The sequence below is a fragment of the Eptatretus burgeri genome, chromosome 12, assembly GCF_056783735.1.
Source record: "Eptatretus burgeri isolate ZD-2024b chromosome 12, Ebu_testis_v1, whole genome shotgun sequence".
Classification (NCBI taxonomy): Eukaryota; Metazoa; Chordata; class Myxini; order Myxiniformes; family Myxinidae; genus Eptatretus; species Eptatretus burgeri.
In genome coordinates this window covers 89,681,527-89,701,530 of record NC_140972.1, presented here as the reverse complement: position 1 = coordinate 89,701,530, position 20,004 = coordinate 89,681,527, and the positions used below count along the sequence as shown (strand labels likewise).

Here is a 20,004-nt window from a genome sequence, read left to right as displayed (position 1 = left end):
GTAGGCTGTGAGTAGTTCTGATTTTACAAGGAATGACTGAAAACAATGGAGGATGCAAAATCTGTAGTTGTTTTCTGGCCAGCCCAGGAGAGCTCAAGGCTTATTATTGCTTATCATTGAGTTTGCTTTCAAAACGAAATCTTTTATTCATGCTCAAAATTTGTGTGGATGTGAATCACAATGAAGCCAATACACCGAGCTAGATATTCTGTTTCTGCTTAGGTAAGACAGTGCACTTGTCGTTTAATCACGACAGAGTTTACTACTCGGTAAAAGGGATGGGAAGGAGTGATGGGTGTGAGGTGGATACACACATGTATCCCAGCATGTGTCTGGGAAGGCAATGGCAAAGCACCCAGCATAACCATTGCCAAACAGCTGCTTCGGCAGTACTGGACCTGCTTTCGGGCAGAACACCACAGTATACAAATAGGAATCCCAGCACGTGTACGTGGAGGCCAGGTGTGTGCACAGACTGAGCGGCTATTTGCATCACCTGAGCCCCACGAGAACGGTACACAAAGTGATCCACTTTGCTCCGGGGGGGATCCGGAAGTTCAGAGTGAGGAGTCGGGAATGGGAGCCAAGGAACCTGTGACCTTCTCGGGGACCACGAGCGGAAGCACTTGAGACATCGTCCGCAGACCGGGCCCAGGGTCTGCGAAGAGAGGCCAGGACCCCGGACAGCTTCTCCCCATGCATTTGCTGCTCAGCACATGCTGAGCTCACAAACTCGGCTCGTAAACATGCACTTGCCACCCAATACAGATACCTGCACATTCGTACCTGCCAACTCGGCCCCAGCCATAAGGCTAGACTAGCATAATTGGCTGTGGTCATCCCTGTGCCACTGATGCAGTACCCCCTGTAGGTTAGAGCAGGAATTTGGAATTTGGTCATGGTGCCAGCAATAGCTCGCCTACTCTTCATGAAGGACATCATGGCATCTTTAATGTCCACCAGCTAATGCCGGCAGATGGGACGCCAAAACAACGTCCATCAGAGGGACGGCCCACACATTGATGAATCATCCTACCTGTGCAACACTGGAATGGCAGTTTGTTGCTGTGTCAGGATTCAAACCCAGAATAGACCGCTTAGAAAGCCAGTGTGCATACCTCTAAGCCCTAAGACATCCTGCCATCTTGTTTTGTCTTTAATCTTTCATCAACAGCTCATCCGTGTTTTTTCTTCATTCTTCCATCAGCAGTTTACTTTCTTTAATATTCAATCTGCAACCTCAACATCACGAAACAATCTACTTTGTTAATTATCTTGAATGCCTAAACAACTTCAATGGTACCCTCATAATGTCATGTTAGTAGCTGTGGTTTTTCTAATATTTTCTCATCACCAAGAACCGATTTCCTAGCAGGAAGATAAGTGTGGCTCTTTCTTCACACGCAACTTAACCATAAAGATTGTATTTGTTGATGGTGATGTCATCGGTGGCTAAATCTGAAAGAGGAAATGAACAGTAAGTTGGGACCATCATGGTGTTTTTGGTGTCGTTTAAAAACAACATAGCAGAGCAAGTTTCCAGGCTGAATTATTCATGGATTTTACCTTTTATTGGCAATCCTGACACTGCAAATAGCAACATGGCTCAGTAGTTATTCCTCATATTTGGTGTGTAGGCAATTGATTGATACTAAGGCAATGTTATTTAAAATGAAGAAATGTCAAATCGATTTATCCATAACATAATATTCTCTCCAAAATAGCTTCTCCTGCTCTCATCAAATGCTAGGGATAAGTACAATTAGATCATCATCATCATCATCATCATCATCATGGTGTTGGCTTAATGGGTTGAGTGGTGGGCTTGAGATCTTAGGGTCCTGAGTTCAAATTCTGCTTGGCTGTTGAATTAATACCAGGTGGAGATGACTCAACCTATCATCTTTCCGAGGTCGGCAAAATGAGTATCCTGTGTTTGAGTGACGACCCATCCAGGATTCTGTCCAATAGCTCAGGAGACTGCTTAGGCAGCACCAATGCTCTACACAAAGTATGGTCCTGATGGATGGATCATCAACAAAAACAACAGAAATTGTTTTGGTGTTTACAATGGAGAAAAATAGCAATTATGTCCATTACTTCAATGTTGTCAGACACATAATAGCTGGCATATTGCTGTTGGGAAGAAAGGCATGTCAATGATATTTCAGTTGGCGATGATGTCATGGGAAGATGTTTCCATGTAGTCGTTGGAATTTTCAGCTTTGTTTGACAGAGGTTTCCTATTTAGCGTGACCTGTGCCACGCCATACTCGATGAACACAACTGTGGCTTTGGAAGTTTCGTTTTTCCATCAGGGACCTCATCTAAAATTGCATCATTCATGATTATCCTGCTCAGAACAAAACACATCCTCCCATGACGATCTTATCCATAAATTAGTGGAAGCCATCGCAAGGGATCTACGTCATGGATATGTGGAGCCTGGATGAACTGTACATTCCAAAGAGAGGTGTTTGAAATGTTCTGGGAATGGATAATTCATTGGCACTGTAGTCACAGTTGTTTTACTCACAATGAATGTAGATGTACGCTTGATGTAGGCAATAACGTTCATTCATCTCACATTGTTTGTTGTTTCAGAGTATAGTCCGGAAGTTTGCTCCGTCATGCACTTAGCGATATTCCTAAAATTGAGTGTCAAGGTGTCATGAAATTGGTTTTTTTATGCAGAACGTGCCAATTTCTAATAAATCCACAAATGCATGGTGGTCATGTATAATGAAGGTGCATCCTCATATTCTACAGAAAGCAAACGGGCAACTGGTATGACGAAGGTGCTCCTCATATTGCACAGTAACCAAACAGGCAGCTGGTATGATGAAGGTGCATCCTCACATTCGACAGTAACCAACGGGCAGCTGGTATGATGAAGGTGCATCCTCTTATTCTGCAGTAACCAAATTAGCAGCTGGTATGACGAAGTTGCATCTTCATATTCCACAGTAATCAAATGGCAACTGGTATGACAAAGGTGCATCTTCACATTCTTCAGTCACCAAATGGGCATCAAGTATGACGAAAGTGCATCGTTATATTCTGCGGTAACCAAGAGGGCAGCTGGTATGATGAAAGGGCATCCTCATATTCTACAGTAACCAAATGGGCAACTGGTATGACAAAGGGGCATCTGCATATTCTACAGTAACCAAATGGGCAGCTGGTATGACGAAGGGGCATCCACTTATTCTGCAGTAACCAAATTAGCAGCTGGTATGATGAAGGGCCATCCTCATATTCTGCAGTAACCAAATGGGCAACTGGTATGATGAAGGTGCATCCTCTTATTCTACAGTAAGGCCTAGGTCACATTTGCCACGGCGGCAGTGGGGTCTCCAAAATCTGCGGCCACTCGCAATTCTCCGGCGGCCGCAGTATTTCCATGGTCACACAATGAAGCAGTCACATATGTTTTTATTTTTCGGGAAGCCGCACGGCGTGTTTATAAATTGTGGAGTCCGAAAATGTGGGGGTGCCGCACGGTCTTTGATTTTATGTCGCACGGTGACCTTAGGGCGTCCCTGCGGCGGCAATATAATTTCCAAGGCAGACGCAAGGAGACCTCAAGGTGCCCACAAGGCGACCGCAGGGGGGCCTAAGGCGAACGTGCAGCCAGACGGACGGTAACGAGTGGGTATATATTCCAGTCCTTTTTTTTACTGAAATAAAAATATACCAGTATATATATAACTGAATATACTATAACTATAATATACCGTGGTGCCCCCAGAATCCGAACGGCCAAGCTGTTTGAACAAATTGGAATCCGAACAATTTTTTCGAGAAAGTTTTGCCCTAAAAACCCAATACATTTAAAAAACCGAACAAAACGTAGCGCTCGTGTTTGTTCACACGTCTCCCCCACCTGTTCGACCCGCATCTTCACGCTTTGTTCATTCAGTTCATCGGTGGAAGTACTCAGTCACATTTGCTCTACGGCGAGGATACGGCGGCCGTACACCCTCTGAATTGACAGAAACGTGCGGCGGCCGCAGAGAAACTGAGGGGGCCTCAGGGTGGCCCTACACCGTTTGGCTATATTTTACAGGCCGTAGGGGCGCCGTGGAATTATAGCCGCGGAGTTGTAACTCTTTTCATTTCTACGCTTGCCGTAGCAATTCGCCAAAGCCAAGCTATGACGTAGATGTGTTCCACGTCGACCGTACGTAGGGCGTACGGTGGGCTTGCGGTCTGTGTGACTACCTGTGGGGAACGCAGGGTCGACGCACGGTTCCCTTACGCCCGCTGTGCGTCCTACGTACAGCTTCCGTGCAGTCTGCGTCGACCGTGCGTCCACCGTGTGCTACCGCTAGAGATCGGAGTATAGGTGTTTTCCACCTGCGTTGGGCACAAAAGTGATAACCCAATAACAGATAATTATCAGTTTACTATTTTTAATCAGATTATTATCGGAAGTTAACTACCATTTTTCGTTACAAAGGAACCAGTCAAGTTTCGATAACTAGACTTTTTTGTCCGATAATGTCAGTTAATTTTTTTTCCAAATGTGACTTTGGCCTTACCTCGTGTTTTCACCTTCATTTTTTTTTAATCATCTTGTGTTTTAATTAATAACAAAAAAGCAATCCGATCACGTGGTGTGACGGACTGTCGGGCAAGGATTGAAGTTCACAGCAAAACCAGTTGTAATTTGGAATGTCCATGATTACGTCAGCCCGATGCGTTTGATGAAAGTGATTGTGGTTCTGGGGGCATCATGTTGATGAGCTGCCCTGGGGGCAGCGCTCTCGTAGAGTGTGCGTGCGAGCGATCGGAACCCAGGCCGGAGCTCGAGCCTGTGTGGACCTTTGGATGTGGTTATTGTACCAGTTTACATACAATACATGGCCACCGAAGGTCATTTACTCATCTTATTTTACCTTAAACATGGGGAATTTCAATTTAAAGTGTCTCGAAAGTGGGTTTTCTTTCGGTCCACGAACGGATTAATTCACTTTACATTATTTCTTATTGGGAAAATATTTTTTGAATCCGAACTTTTTGCAATCCGAACAGCCTCCTGGAACGAATTAAATTCGGATTCTGGGGGGCACCACTGTGTATAGGCAAACAACTATACTCTGATCTCTAGCGGTAGCGCACGGTGGACGCACAGTCGACGCAGACTGCCACGGAGGCCGTACGTAGGTGCACGGCGGGCGTAGGGGAACCGTGCGTCAACCCTGCGTTGCCCGCAGGTAGTCACAGAGACCGCAAGGCCACCGTACAGCGTTCGTGGAAATAGTGTAAATAGTGTAGCCGCCGTAATTTTTTTGGGGGTTGGGAAAATGCATTTTTCATCGAGAAGAGCTTACGGCAGCCGCACGGAAAAACGCAAGCCCACCGTACGCCCTATGTACGGTCGACGTGGAACACATCTACATCATAGCTTGGCTTGTCGAAATGCTACGGCGAGCGTAGAAATGAAAAAAGTTATAACTCCGCGATTTCATTCCACGGCGACCCTACGGCCAGTAAAATATAGCCAAACGGCGCAGGGCCACCGAGGCCACCTCAGTTTCTCTGCGGCCGCCGCACGTTTCTGTCAATGCAGAGGGTGTACGGCAGCCGTATCCTCGCCGTAGAGCAAATGTGACTGAGGCCTAACCAAATGGGCATCAAGTATGACGAAGGTGCATCGTCATATTCTGCAGTAACCAAATGGGCAGCTGGTATGATGAAGGTGCATCCTCATATTCTACAGTAACCAAATGGCCAACTGGTATGACAAAGGTGCATCCTCATATTGCGCAGTAACCAAACAGACAGCTGACTAAGCATGGATGCAATTCCCTTGAAGATAGCCACAGGTCAGGACACAGACATGACTGATGCTCAAACTGTTCTCTCGGTCGAGGCATCAATCGGAAGAGGATTTCTATATTAAAGTTGCTGAAATATCAATAGAACTTGTAGTCTATTATGGTAACGTTTTCACCAACACATGGGGAAATGTCCGAAGTCTCGGCAAGACGAGTCCGCCAAATCAACAGCAACGCCGGCATGATGTTGTGAGATTCATGAGATCTTCAACACAGATCCAGTCGAGTGTATTGCTCATCTCGTAATGGAGGATAAAATGTGCCTTCATCATTGGGATCCTGAATGCAAAGGAGACACAAGGGATGATATGTAATACATTTCACATCACACCCAACCCTGAACCAACAAGATCACAGCCTCGATTTTCCTGATTGCAATGGAGTCCTACTGATTGGTTTATATGCTTCACATAATTACAATCAAGGGGAAATACTATACTGGCCTTGTGCAAAAATTAAGATCAGCGAACAAGGGCAAACACTAAGCGTTGTTGACAAAAAGTATTCCCGAGAATCTGCCTGCACTCATGATCCGTGGTGCACAGTCCGGGTTTCGTGATTTTGGCCGGATCACCTGCATACAACTGAAATCTGCTACCCAGTATATATTTTCTGTTTCAACATTTGAAGTGCCACTTGCCTGGCCGCCAACTTGCTGATGATGATATGACTGAAGTACCCGAGATGTGGTTGAAAAGCTTCATTTTATTGGCATAGGCAGTTTAAGTGAGAAATGAGGTGCATTGTACCATAGACACTATGTACTGATAAATAAATAAATAAATAAATTTGCATTTATTGGACTATGGTGAGTATCTCATTCCGAGAACATGCTGAACATCCCTGATGCCACTGTATTTTTCTTCGAAAAGCTCTGCCATTGGTAATTAGAATGTCAGGAAAAACACCTGCCCAAGACATGACCATGGTCCTCTATGGAAAATGAGGTGTGCAAAATGTTCATATTGATTCTCATGAATTCATATTAACACCAATTCTGGGTAGTGCTGTTTCTCAATTGAGAAATTTTTTTGTGCAACAACAGAGGGTTCAAGGCTGGGCAATGGAGCACCCAGTCATGAGCGGTACCCAGGGCAACGAGCGGTTTATGAAGAGCTGCCGCAGGAAAGTAATGGTGTCACCAGCTATATGTGGGGGTGCACCATCCTGCATAAACCAGGTCATGCTGAGCTGGTTTGGTGTGACCTTTTGGGTAAGATCATTATGGAACTTCTGGAGCACAGCCAGGTAGCACTCACTGTTGATTGTCACCATCCTGCTGTTGTCATTCTCAAATGAGTAAGGCCCCTAAAGTTCCCCATCTGGCATTGAAGGTGCAGAAGCATGTGACCTTAGGCCCTTTCTGGTACCTCTCAGTGATCTCCTCAGGTGGTTCTGCTCCCCAGAAAATGTTGTTGTGGTTGATGATGATGATACCATTCAAGTGGAAATGGCTTCATCACTGAACCAGATCAGGTTGATCCAGTTTGGGTTCCGTTCCATCCTGTCACTGAGCCAACTGCACATATCAAGTCTCCATCTCATGTCATCTTGACTCAGTTTATGCCTAATAGAGATGTATGGGAAAAGATTCAGCTTCTTCATGAGGATATGTCAGACTGATGTTGGTTTGATGCCTAGCTCCCGGGAGCACCAGCGGTGGGATTTCTTGGGACTGTCCATTGCAGAATCCTGCGTGGCATCGATATTGGCTTGGCTCTTGGTTAATGATGCTAACCTGCCAATGTTGCCTTTGCTCTGGTTGTGCATTGTACCCTCATGCTCAAAATGTTCCACAATACGTTGAATGGCACAATTTGTGAGTCCATCACGTGTTCTGAGGTTGTACTCCCGGCATAACCTCCGGCGGGTGTCTACATGTGATTTAGTTTTATATACCACAGAGCCACCACTTTTGTCTTCTGCTTCACTGTCAATGGCATAGTTGAGCTATGGAGCTATAAATCCCAGGGAACAAATACCACGATAACAACATCAAACCCTGGAAAGGAAAACGGTATAGGTCAAAGAACAAAGAAATGGCAGGAAGTCAAAGTTGCATCAATCTTTTTTGAAACACCCTGCACATGGTCATACAATGCAATTGTCAAACCAGTACACCTGCAGCCCTCCATTAAAGCCAAAATACATGGTTATTCAATTGAATGCATGCACCCTGGTCCTAAGGTGGCATCGATGTATGCACACTTGCCTTTGAGCTGCCTAGCCTGGGTTTGAATCTTGATCCAGGTACAAACTCGTTCTCTGGTGTTTCGCATGCAGGGTGATACATCAAAGTGTGTGCCATCCATCGGAAGGACATTAACCTGGAGGACGCGTGTGTCCAACATCGGTCGTTTATGAACGTTAAATATCACATGCTATCTTTCATGTAAAGTAGAGGAGTTATCGCCGGAATCCCGAACAAATTCCAAATTCCTGCCACTTTCAATCAAGTGTCAGGCCTGGCCAGCCGGTTCCCAAAAAAATGGGCCAAAATGTTTTAATCGACGATCCAACACCACAAGAAAGTGGGAATAAATTGGTTGTTAAACAAGTATATCCTGGCCTTGTAGCCAAAATGGATGATTCCACGAGAAAAGTTTACTTCTTCTGTCTTAATGACTTCATCGGCAAAACAGAATCGTCAATATGAAACGTGTAGGGAAAAAATCCCGACTTAAATCCAATGTATACGATGAACACAAAGACGCTGAAAACATCAAAAGCTTGACAGGTAAAGACAGATAAAACAAAGACAGAAACACAAAGCATGAGAAGCACCCTTTACCTGCAATTCCCTTCCCTGTGCAGCTGTTTGTCCTTGTCCCGCTGTTTTCCCTTTGCCCCATTCTGTTTGTTGATTCATTGCCCCCTGTTGTTCTGCCATTCCTCGAGCCTCAATACCTGCATAAGAAAATACAAAGAAGAAGTTTGGAAACAAGTAGAGACAGAGGTAAAAGGAAACGCACAAACAATAACGGCTAAAAAAAAGGTGTGTTTTTACAGGCCCTACATCATGTTGATGAATTCATAATGCTCGGGAGCATTCCTTCTGCGAGGATCTTCACAATATAACCGATGGTGTCAGCATTTCATGATAAATACGCAAATATTATTCCTTCTCTTCTGCACCATTTTGACAGCGGCTGTGGAGCGAGGCACACTCTGTGCACACCCAGCTCACTGAAAACTTGCTCATTTCCATGCCACATGCCAATGGACACTGTAAACGTTTTCATTCCAGAAAATCCAAGAGTACAGGTGGGTTGATGAAACCTCATCTATTTTTCAAGGTATTCCCTTGCTAGATGTACACATTTGTCCCAATGATATAGTAGCACCTGTGGAATTGCACGAAATGTTTCATCTTTTTTATTACCTCTGTCACCGAAGGATTTCACCCCTGTTTGTATGTCTGTCTGTGAGCAAGATATCTCAAAACGTTGTGGATGGGTTATGCGAAAAAGAGCTCGATGAGTTGGTTTGGTGACCAGAACAAGCCGATTCGATTTTGGTTCAGGTCCGGACCCAGATCCGGCCCATCAGTGGGATGCAAAATGTAAGCTATTCAATGTGGTGGAGGTATGTGCTCTACCGAGTGCCATTCTAGATTTACAGATCAAAATGATAAGAACAGATCACAAAAAGAAAAGAAGACTGATGAGGAATTTGAAGAGTGACAATCAGGATACTGTACTACCAATCAATAACACACATGCAGAATGTGCAAGTGTCTTCTTATTCGGTTTACGTCAGCTGCGCTAGCAGGGTGAAAGGTGGAGATTCCTCCAGAATAATTCATTGCAGTTGGTTTCAAAATAGGTCTCCCTATCAATTTCTATAAACAGAAAAACAATTCGAAAATCTTGCCACATGATGCCAGGACTCTTTAAAAATGAAGGACACCATGAATGTTAGAATGCCAAAATCACAAGAAACCTTTATTGGCAAGGATACAATGAAGCAAAAGCAGTAATAAAGGTAGGTCTAAGAAGATAAAGTTAGAAAACCAGCAAAATATAGAAGAGGGAATTAAAAACAAAGTGGGAAGAAATGAGATTAAGTTATAAGAAAGGTTTAGATTAAAAAAAAAAAGAGAGGACAAAACAGTGGAAATAAACGTGAAACTTGTGCTTTGGAAAATATACAAAGAAGGGGTAAATGGAAGAATATATGCATCCTCATAAGCATGTGTGTGTTGTTACGGGAATGCATTCTCGGGGGGAACTTTGCATAGTATAACGATAGTTATTTCCCTTGGTTTATGTATTAACATAAGGGTGAGATAAAAATCCCGTATGACAGAAAATGTGTCATTGTTAATATAGCAAGATGCTGTCAGCCTTACCTTACCCACATGTGCGTGTCTAAAACTCCTCTCCCTTGAAACCTTTTGAATGTTCTATCCCTCTGTAAGATGTCCTATAGGTTCCTTATGAGGATAAACCAAGCTACAGTTGCGAGTTTTGGTGGGAAACATCGTGACCACCTCCCTGACCAGCACTATCTGTCAGGGTGAGAGGTCATTGCAGGATGCCCCACCCATGAACTGGGCTCGCGGCCAATAACAGCTGTGTGGCGTGGGGCCAATGATGTCATGGGCTGAGGTGCGGCACGAAAGAATAAAGGGGGGTTCCCAACCGCATGGTGGCAAAGTGGCTGAAAATGAAGAAATCCTTTGGGGCCTACCCCAGGCCACCGACCCCTATCATGCAGTGATTGGACCCTAGACCTGCAAATGAAAATACTAAATCCATCACAATGCACACCTGTAATCTTTAAATTCTAGGAGTTAATTAACAAGGATGCATGTGCTCATCGAGGACACAGCCCCCAATCACACCTTAAAAATGGGACGTGTAGTTTTTACATTTAAATAAATAAATGTTTTAAAAGGCAGACAAATAATTCAACGCGGTATGTCGATAGCGGTGATGGCAATGTGTATATAAATAAATTATGGTTCCAGAAAACATGCAATCCTGCACTATTCCTTCCCTCCAGTAAACAAAATTAAATTGACAAAAAAAAAAATCCGAAATAAAATCGTGGCCCATTACGTTTGGCTTCATTCCCAAAATCATGACACGTGCCTGATGCCCAGACATTATTGCATACACTGCTGTTACAATGAGGAGTTACAATAAATGGATGTTTGGAGTATCGCCAATTTAATTAAAGCCTCCACTTGTGTTTTCTCCTATTATAACAACATTGGCTGTTATTAATACAACTTAGTTTGGGTGAGAAGAAGCAAACTTTTCATTTTGTAATCTTTAATTCAAATTCATCAGAATCTACAAAAATCCGCAATCACAACAACTCAAATTAAACTAAACATGAACAGCTAAAACGAAGTGTTGTAGCTAATCCATCACATTTACCAAACAAATTTAATTGATGACTCATTGTCAGACTTTCCTCTCCGCACACACATAAAGCTGAAAGCCCACGTTTCTTACTGCAGAATACAGATCGATCAGGATTAACTGTTAGCTTCAAACAAAATGGTTAAAAATTTCATTGCAAGATCACCATAGTATTGTGTTTCTGTGCAAAAAAAGAAAAATACTTCGTAAAATAACTCGCATCACTCAATTTTCAAGGTGTGGTGTCCAAAGCACAATCAACAAGTACAGAGAAACCTCGTGTGTAATTGATAAACCCAGGTCAGGAAACCCCAAAAGCTGTCTAACAAGGATGAGCAGTGCATGAAGATAATATCCTCAAGGAATAGAAAGGAGACAAGTGTCGAATTGCCAATACACCTGACAAAAGGCTCGTGTTGTTGTTCATCCCTCAACAGTATGAAGGTCCCTTTTGATATCAGGACTTAAGGGCTATGTCGTCGTAAGAAAATCTCTGTTAAGAAAGAGGAACAAGACCAAAAAGGTAAAATATGTACAAGTACACAGAAATTTGCTTGGAAATCAGCAAACATTACCGCTCTGCATAACAAAGGTGCAAAAACAGAATACTGCAACTAAAGACAAATCAGCCTTCTCCCAATCATTAGCAATGTTATGGAATCCATCATCGCTTCAGACATTAAATCCTTCCTCTTCTTGAATGGTTTGATTTCCAATAATCAACTTGGTTTCAGACCAGGTCACTCTACCCTGGAATTGCTGCTGCTGCTTTCCCAAAATGGATGGAGCTCGTCAATGTCAGACATGAGATCACAGCCATCTCCCTAGACATATCGCATGCTTTCAATACAGTCTGGTACCCTGCCCCGCTCAGCAAATTCTCTTCCTATGGTATCCAAGGAAATTTCCACTCATGGCTCACAGACTTCCTCTCCTGTCACAGTCAACGTGTCACCCTTAATGGAATTCTGTCATCCCTCTCTTCCTGTCCAGGCTGGAGTTCCTCAAGGCAGCGTTCCGAGCCCTGTTCTTTTTCTCGTTTTCATCAACGATCTCTTCGACTCTGGAAAATTCTCTTTATCTCTTTGCTGATGACTCCACCCTCTGCCGTACCATCTGTCATCCCTCAGATCAGCAGGCAGCAGCCTCTTCACTCTCGGCAGATCTGGATAAAATCACAAGCTGGTCCAACATGTGGAACATGTCTTTCAATCCTGACATCTCACACTCTCACTATGTCTCTCCAAAAGGACCATCAGGACCCCCCCCTCCCCAATCTACTTTCTCAACAATCCTCTTGAAGAAGTCAAAGTCCTTTCATTCAGACTTTTTGTCCTCACTATCTGCCATGATATTTCCTGGGAAAGCTACATCTCCAAGCTGGCCTCCAAAGCCAGTTGCCGATTGCACATCCTCCATCATGCAAAGTCCTTCCTTGGCACACCTGAGCTCCTGACCACGTACATAGCTTTGATCTGCAACATGATGGATAACTGCTCTCCCCTCTGGGCTGATGCTCCCGCCTCGTGCCTTTCTTGGCTTCACGCTGTGGAAGCCAAAGCATTTAAGATCATTGGTATCTCCCGTGATGAGGATGAGTCTTTGGGTCTCTCACACCTCTCACCGTAGGCAGGTCGGTGGTCTTTCTGTCTTCCACCATCTCCTCTCCAGGCTTGCCCCCCCCTCCTTGCTCTGTCTGCTGTCTGTCCCGCTCATATTTCCGCAGAGCGCTTCAGGTCCACCAGCAACCCCCTTCTGGTAAAACTACCAAAATCATAAATCACTGCTCACCTTCATTCCTCTTTTTCCCCGCCTTTGGAACAAACTCCCACAGTCTCTTCAATCCCACTCTTCTCTCCAGGTCTTCAAAACAACTCTTCACCACCATCTCTTATCTTCCCCCATCCAAAACCATGATGTTTTCTACCCCCATTCATCCACCTCAAACCCACCTTTCAAATTCCCTGCTTTCCTTCCTGAAAGTCCCTGTGGTGTCCCTCTTCTTTACCCGTGTACTCCGCCTCATCCCTCTCCCTTCCACAGATCTCCTCATGTGTCGATTCCCCACTGTTTTCTGCTTCCCTCTCCCATCCCTCGTGTCTCCTGCTCCTCTTGTTGTACATTATGTGTGTTAGCTCTTATACGAGCCTTGACATTGTGTATAAAAAAAAATATTTCAAAATGGAATATGGAGCAATGGTCAAAGATACTTTGGACAGACTAGTCAAAGATTCACTTATTTGGATTTACTTGAAAACAATAAGTGAGACATGAAAACTGAATCATAGAAAGAGCCTGACTGGAAAACAATAATTAAGCATGGAGAATGTTAAATTCAAGTTTGGGGTGCATATCCTGAAATTGTGTTGGCAAATTGTTGGACTATTCACTGCAGCAAGGTACAAACAATATTTAATCTGCGATGCGAACTACAGCAGAACAAGACAACTTCATATAAAATAAATATAATAATCTAAAACACAAAGATGGAATAATTAAAACTAATTTACATAGGAAACAGGAAGCTGCAGTACTTCAAAGCAAGGAATGGCCCCCTCCGAGCCCAGATATCAGTATCAATGAAGCTGTATGGGACTATTTGGACAAGTAAAAAGTAAAAAAGAATGCCTTGAGAGAAACGTGGAACAACATTCCACAAGAGTTTATTTAAACCAATAAATGTCAGTGTGTCAGTGTGTCTCCTCCATAACTCCAAAACCTTAAAACCTCGCAGGCTGAAACTTTGCAGGCATAATAAGGGAACTCCAAGGGAGTGCATGAGCGAAAATTGGATGTTTGGGTTAATTTAAACACCCCTTTTGAAGATATAATCAATTGCCTTATTTAATGATATCCTTTATCAGGCGCATTCTTGGTCACCACTCCTCATGGGGATCTTAAAGCATATCCCAGGTAGCCTCGCTGGGGTCTGAAGCGGCCATGTTTTTTTGGCCTGCTCAACCATGCCTTGACTTAGAACATGCCAGAACGATTTCTTCACGATAAAGTTAATTTTTTTCCACTTCCTCACTCATATCGAATGCCCGTTCATCATAGCTACGAATTGCTGTTTACATCGCTTTTGTCAGTACGATAGTTTTCAAATTCGGCGCTTGGAGCAATTTCATGCATTATATGACAAGATTTTCCACAATCTACTCTTACGGACTAATTAAAGTATATATTCAAAATATTTTTTCGGTCTTGAGGATTGGATATCGTCCGGACTAAACAAGTGTTAAAATCTGTTGTGAAATCTGATAATTTAAAGAAATAACGAGTCTTGTAACGAAGCCGATATACCTATTTACTTTAAGCAAGCAAGGCTTTGTTCCCTCCTCCATACTTACACAAGAAAATGTGGACTTTCGATAGCATTAAACTTATCTTTTTTCTGCTGTTTGGAGAATTTTATTCAGTGAACAAAAAATTTAGGAATGTGCCAAAATTAATCAGCTTCATTGAGCAATGTGATGTAATGCATTCACTGCTTGACCTCACGTCCCGTCCCACAGAGGGACTGGCTAACCAGAGCATCTGCCAGATCTGTGTTTGCATTTTAAGGTTTCGCAAAGTGCTCTACAGGGAATCACAGACAAAATCTGGTGAAAAACGGACGTTTTAAAAAACAAAACGTTGTAACGTTTGCATGGACACCAAAACAATGTACCATGTGAGACATGCACAGACAAGCAGGCAACAGCTTAAGCCATTTGCCAAGCACCCATTGTCGATCGTGGTACCGCACTATGTCATTCTGAGCAAATTGTTCACTCACTGCGGACGCTTTTGCCGCACCATGTGATTCAGCACAAGTGGTTCGTGTTCAGTCACCCTGAACAAGTGGTTCATCCTGTGTCACCCTGAGTGAGTGATTTGTGCTCCGTCACCCTGAGTAAGCACTGCAGTAAGACTCCAACCTGTCGATTCCCCAAAAATTGCCGATATCGGCCAAGCACGTGTGTGTGTGTGTGTGTGTGTGTGTGTGTGTGTGTGTGTGTGTGTGTGTGTGTGTGTGTGTGTGTGTGTGTGTGTGTGTGTGTGTGTGTGTGTGTGTGTGTGTGTGTGTGTGTGTGTGTGTGTTGTTCATGAAGCATAACATATTCTCTCTGCTAGCTCCCCTTCCCTCATCTCTCTCACTCAGATCTATCTCTATCTCTCTCTTTCTCTTTCTCTTTGTTCCATCCTTGGTCTACTCCATCCCAATACAGTGCAGCACCCTCCTCCCGCACGTTTCTCGCTCTCCCCTTCCCTCTCTGTTTGTCTATATCCGTCTGTCTCTGGACTTATCCAGATGGTGGCTATGTCTGGACGGTGTTTGTCTCCGGACGTGTGAGGGCAGGGTTTGTCTCCGGACACATCTGGGTGGTGTTTGTCTCCAGATAGGTGTTTGTGCCTGGACGGAAGTTTGGCACCAGACACATCCGGACGGAAGTTTGGCACCAGACACATCTGGACGGGAGTTTGGCACCAGACACATCCGGACGGAAGTTTGGCACCAGATGCATCCGGACGGGAGTTTGGCACCAGACGCATCCGGACGGAAGTTTGGCACCAGACGCATCCAGACGAAAGTTTGGCACCAGACGCATCCGGACGAAAGTTTGGCACCAGACGCATCCGGACGGAAGTTTGGCACCAGACGCATCCGGACGAAAGTTTGGCACCAGACGCATCCGGACGAAAGTTTGGCACCAGACGCATCCGGACGGAAGTTTGTTTTCGGAAGTGTCTGAGCAATAAGTTTGTGTCCAGATGGCTCGGCTCCAGACGCCTCTGGCGGGTTTTGTCTCTGGACAGTGTTTGTGTCTGGACAGCTTGATGCGTCTGGGCAGTGTTTTCTCTGGGCGGTATTTATAGTATGATCGGTAGAAAATGGATTTCAGACATTATTTTGTTTACATCTTCACTGTTATTCTTCTATGCAGAAGCATTTTCATGAATCATTATGAATTGTAATTAATGCACCACCACATATCTGCCACCGCTTCCTCTCACCTCACTATCTTCCCTTCCCCCACTCCTCGCCCCCACCGCTTCTCGACTCCCAGCCCTCCTCGCTCCCTCTCCCTCCTCTCCCCTCCACCTCTTTACTCTCCCCGCTCTCTCTGCCCCACCCCTCTCTCCCTCTTCCCCCGTCTTTTTCTCCCCCCCCCCCCATGACTATTCGCAACAGTGAATGAGGAGGAGGAGAGAAGATTGGGACCATACTCTATGCAGAGCATTGGTGCTGCTTAATCAGTCTCCTTGGCTATTGGGCACAATCAATCTTGGACGGGTCGCAACTCCGACACAGGATACCAGCATGCTGCCACTCATTTTGCCGACCTCGGAAGGATGACAGGCCGAGTTAACCCCACCCGGTATTAATTCAACAGCTGAGTGGAACAGTGAAGTGACGGGTGGTATTTGCTCGAAACAAAATAATTTGAAAGTGTCCCGAGAAAATTTCAATGGTTTTGAAAAAAAAAGGGTGGACATACTCACGATTAATTTATATAAAAGGTGTATTGTATATAAATGCTGGTAGACTGTCCCTGTAATGTCCATCTTGTATACCCCATGTTCCCTGCTCCATCCCTCTCCCTTGCACAGATCTAATGTCTCTGTTCCCCACTGTTTTGTCCTTCCCACTCCCACCGCTCTTGTCTCATGCCGCCCCCCCCCCCTTGCTGTGGATTCTGTGTTCGCTCTCATACGATCCTCGACAAGGTATACAAAAAAAAACCAATAAAAAAGTGGTTATTTCAGCAAGATGTTATTTTTCATGAAAGTGTAATTGCATCATACACAAAGTTTTAGTTTCCCTGTGCATCAGAGTAGAAAAATGCAAAATGTTTGAGACTTTCACACGAGAGTGTACATGTGCCGAATACGAAAGAAGTGCATCCAGTTCTTTTCGAGTGGAGGCCCTGGACGGACGCAAGAGTGCACAGATGGATGGACAGCACCCAAAATTCCAGCCCCAAGCCAGGCTGACGCACGCAAGACTCACAACAGTGTTGTGGGAAATTGTGACCCAGGTGTAAATTCAGGCATTGACAAATCCCTACTGTTCTGAGTAACTACAGACAGAGCAATTGTCTTTTTGTGAATAATAATTTTAATTGCATTTCAGAATACAGAAAATTGTTCAGTTCAGCTATATTTATACTGTCATTGTCACACTGCTCAATACATGACTAGGTCTTTATTTTTAATTTATATACAATAACAGCAATTTAACACTTGTGAAAGTGGCTTTGGTAATGTGTTGCTTTCAGTAAGATGTTGTTCTGTTATTTTTAAATGAAAAACTGTGGCGAATTTGTCATTTAGATTAGCGATGTCTCCTGTGGACATTGTTTGAGCGTCGGAAAAAGCGAGCAGCTTGCCTTTTCTCTCTAAGGTTTCCTTTCAACTTAAAAATATCACGAGTTGCTCTCATACGAGCCTCGACATTGAAAACAAAAAATAAAATAAAAACAAATAAAAAAAGTAATTATTTCTTCCACAGTAAGCAATGCCTGTGGAGAAGCCTGAACAAAATTTCGAATAAGAAGAATAAGAAGTGTAAGACGCATATTGACAAAAGTAAGACACGAGTCTAACATTTATCCCAGATGCTGTGAAGAACATCACTGCTATATTCTGAACATTTACTTGAACACTAATGACTCATTTCTCCAATTTACTCGTTAAACAGGACACCAGAATATAAACTAGAAGGGCACTCGGTAGAACGCATACCTCCACCACGTAATGCCTGATCCACAAGAACATTTCGGGCCAAATAAATTTTTGAAATATCGTGCTGTGCAGTACTATATCATTTTTGGCCTTATCTCTCAAAGATGAAGAATGACTTAAAAAATTAAATAATCCTCCTTTCCAGAGCCGGATTTGGATCTTCACCACAATCGATTCAATTCAACCTTGCGACACACCCAACCTGTCCACCAGTTTCATCCGAAATCCGTCCACAACTTTTTGAGATATCATGCTATATGTTGTTTTTGGCCATATTGATATCGTGCAATCTCTCAATTGTAAAGAATCACTTAAAAAAGTTCAAGTAGACGGATCAGAATCCGGATCTTCACCAAAATCTAACCAGTTCGTCCTTGTCACACATCAAACCTGTCCACCAAATTTCATCCGGATCCGTCAACAACTTTTTTAAGATATCCTGCACCCAAACAAACGAACAGCAATGGGTGAAAACATAACCTCCTTCACCTTCGGTGGCCGAGGTAACAAGTATTAGTAAACTCAGAAGGATATCGACTTTGTTGCATCAGATCCAACTAAAAACAGGATGGTCAATGATCATGTGTTCTGTTCAACCATGCATCCACAGAACTGACCATTCATGGCGGTATGGCTAAGTCGCTGCTGCAGTGACCCCTGCAAGTCCATTGGGACCATACTCTGTACAGAGCGTCGGTGCTGCCGAAGCAGTCTCCTTGGCTATTGGGCACAATCCTGGACAGGTCACCACTCTGATGCAGGATACTTGAATGACTCGGTCATCCCAGCAAGCTGGTACTCATTTTGCCGACCTCAGAAGGATGGCAGGCTGAGTCAACCCCCTGGTGAATTAATTCAGCAGGCAACGAGGCTTGAACTCAGGACCCTCGGATCCCAAGCCACCACCCAAACCACTGAGCCAACACCAGGCTTACCCCTGTGAATAAGGGTAGAAATCTAGAATTTCATCATACTCCTGGCACACAGTGGCCAACTCTTTTTGAAATGTACCACGGGATCTTTAACGCCTACCAGAGAACGGTTGTACATGGAACAGCTGGCTTAACATCCCTCGGAAATACGACGCACGAAATCAGATAACACCCTTTATGGAGTTTATGGGGAGCACCACAACAAGGCACTTCATAGTCGAACTGAGAATCAAAACCAGACGAGACTGCTCAAAAGGGAGAGTACACCACCTCTGAGCTATCCTGTGAACCCACGCAAGTTGTTGAATCCAGGGAATGTTAAGCGGGATTCTTCAAATGCAATTCAGTCGATAAAAAAGCTCCTTTGGTATCTTTCACAAAGATCATGCCTCTGAGTTTCTACCCTGGTGGTAGCTCTTAGTGTGCATATATGGCTGACCACCTTAACTCATAACAACCCTTCTTCGTCCCAAACTGAGTGCTCACCCATTAGGCTTCACCTGTGAATGTCCATTTATTAATGAGATCTTACGGTTAAGTTATTCAACTGCATAAAAGTGACACTATCATTGAAAACATTTTTATAACAAGCCCGCACTGGAGTCTTAACACCGAAAACTTTAACCAAAGCACATTCTCTTTAACTTATTCACAGAAGCTTTCCAATTAAATTCCCAATATTTTAACCCGGCTTTGTGCCACAGGATTTCACTTGAAAGTTCCATCTCAGACGTGGCTTTTATGCTCAGAGTTCTAGAAACCTTATTTAAAAGTTTCAGCAAATATAAAGCAGTCGCTTCCACTGCTTGACCTCAAACTCAAAACACTATTACCAATGATAGCTGTTAAATTAAAACATCGATCGACTGTGGACTGCCATAAACAGGTCACTGCAGAAAGCCTGGATTTTTTTTCTTCGAATTTCCATTGCTTACTCTCCATTGTGGGTGTAGTCGTAATCCTCTACTGATACTCTTCGTACAGGTAACAGATGCTCGAGGAAGAATGTCATTTTGAGGTTTAAAAGACAAGCAAGCGGTTGAACACAAAATACAACAGCACCAATTAAATTAGCATGCACAATAATCTTTACAGAAACTGCTGCAGCTATAGCAACAACAAGATAAA

At 43.9% G+C, this 20,004-nt stretch overlaps 1 long non-coding RNA gene across 1 annotated transcript in view; it reads right to left on the bottom strand.

Annotated features, from left to right (window-relative positions):
• Positions 1-1,563: 1,563 nt before the first annotated feature.
• The window catches only part of LOC147016108 (uncharacterized), a 28,530-nt gene continuing 10,089 nt past the window's right edge, over positions 1,564-20,004 (bottom strand). Inside the window, exons 2-3 of the long non-coding RNA XR_015049996.1 lie at positions 8,635-8,750; positions 1,564-6,122 (exon numbers count right to left, since the gene is read on the bottom strand). This is a non-coding gene — a long non-coding RNA (uncharacterized LOC147016108). The remainder of the gene's footprint in view (positions 6,123-8,634; positions 8,751-20,004) is intronic.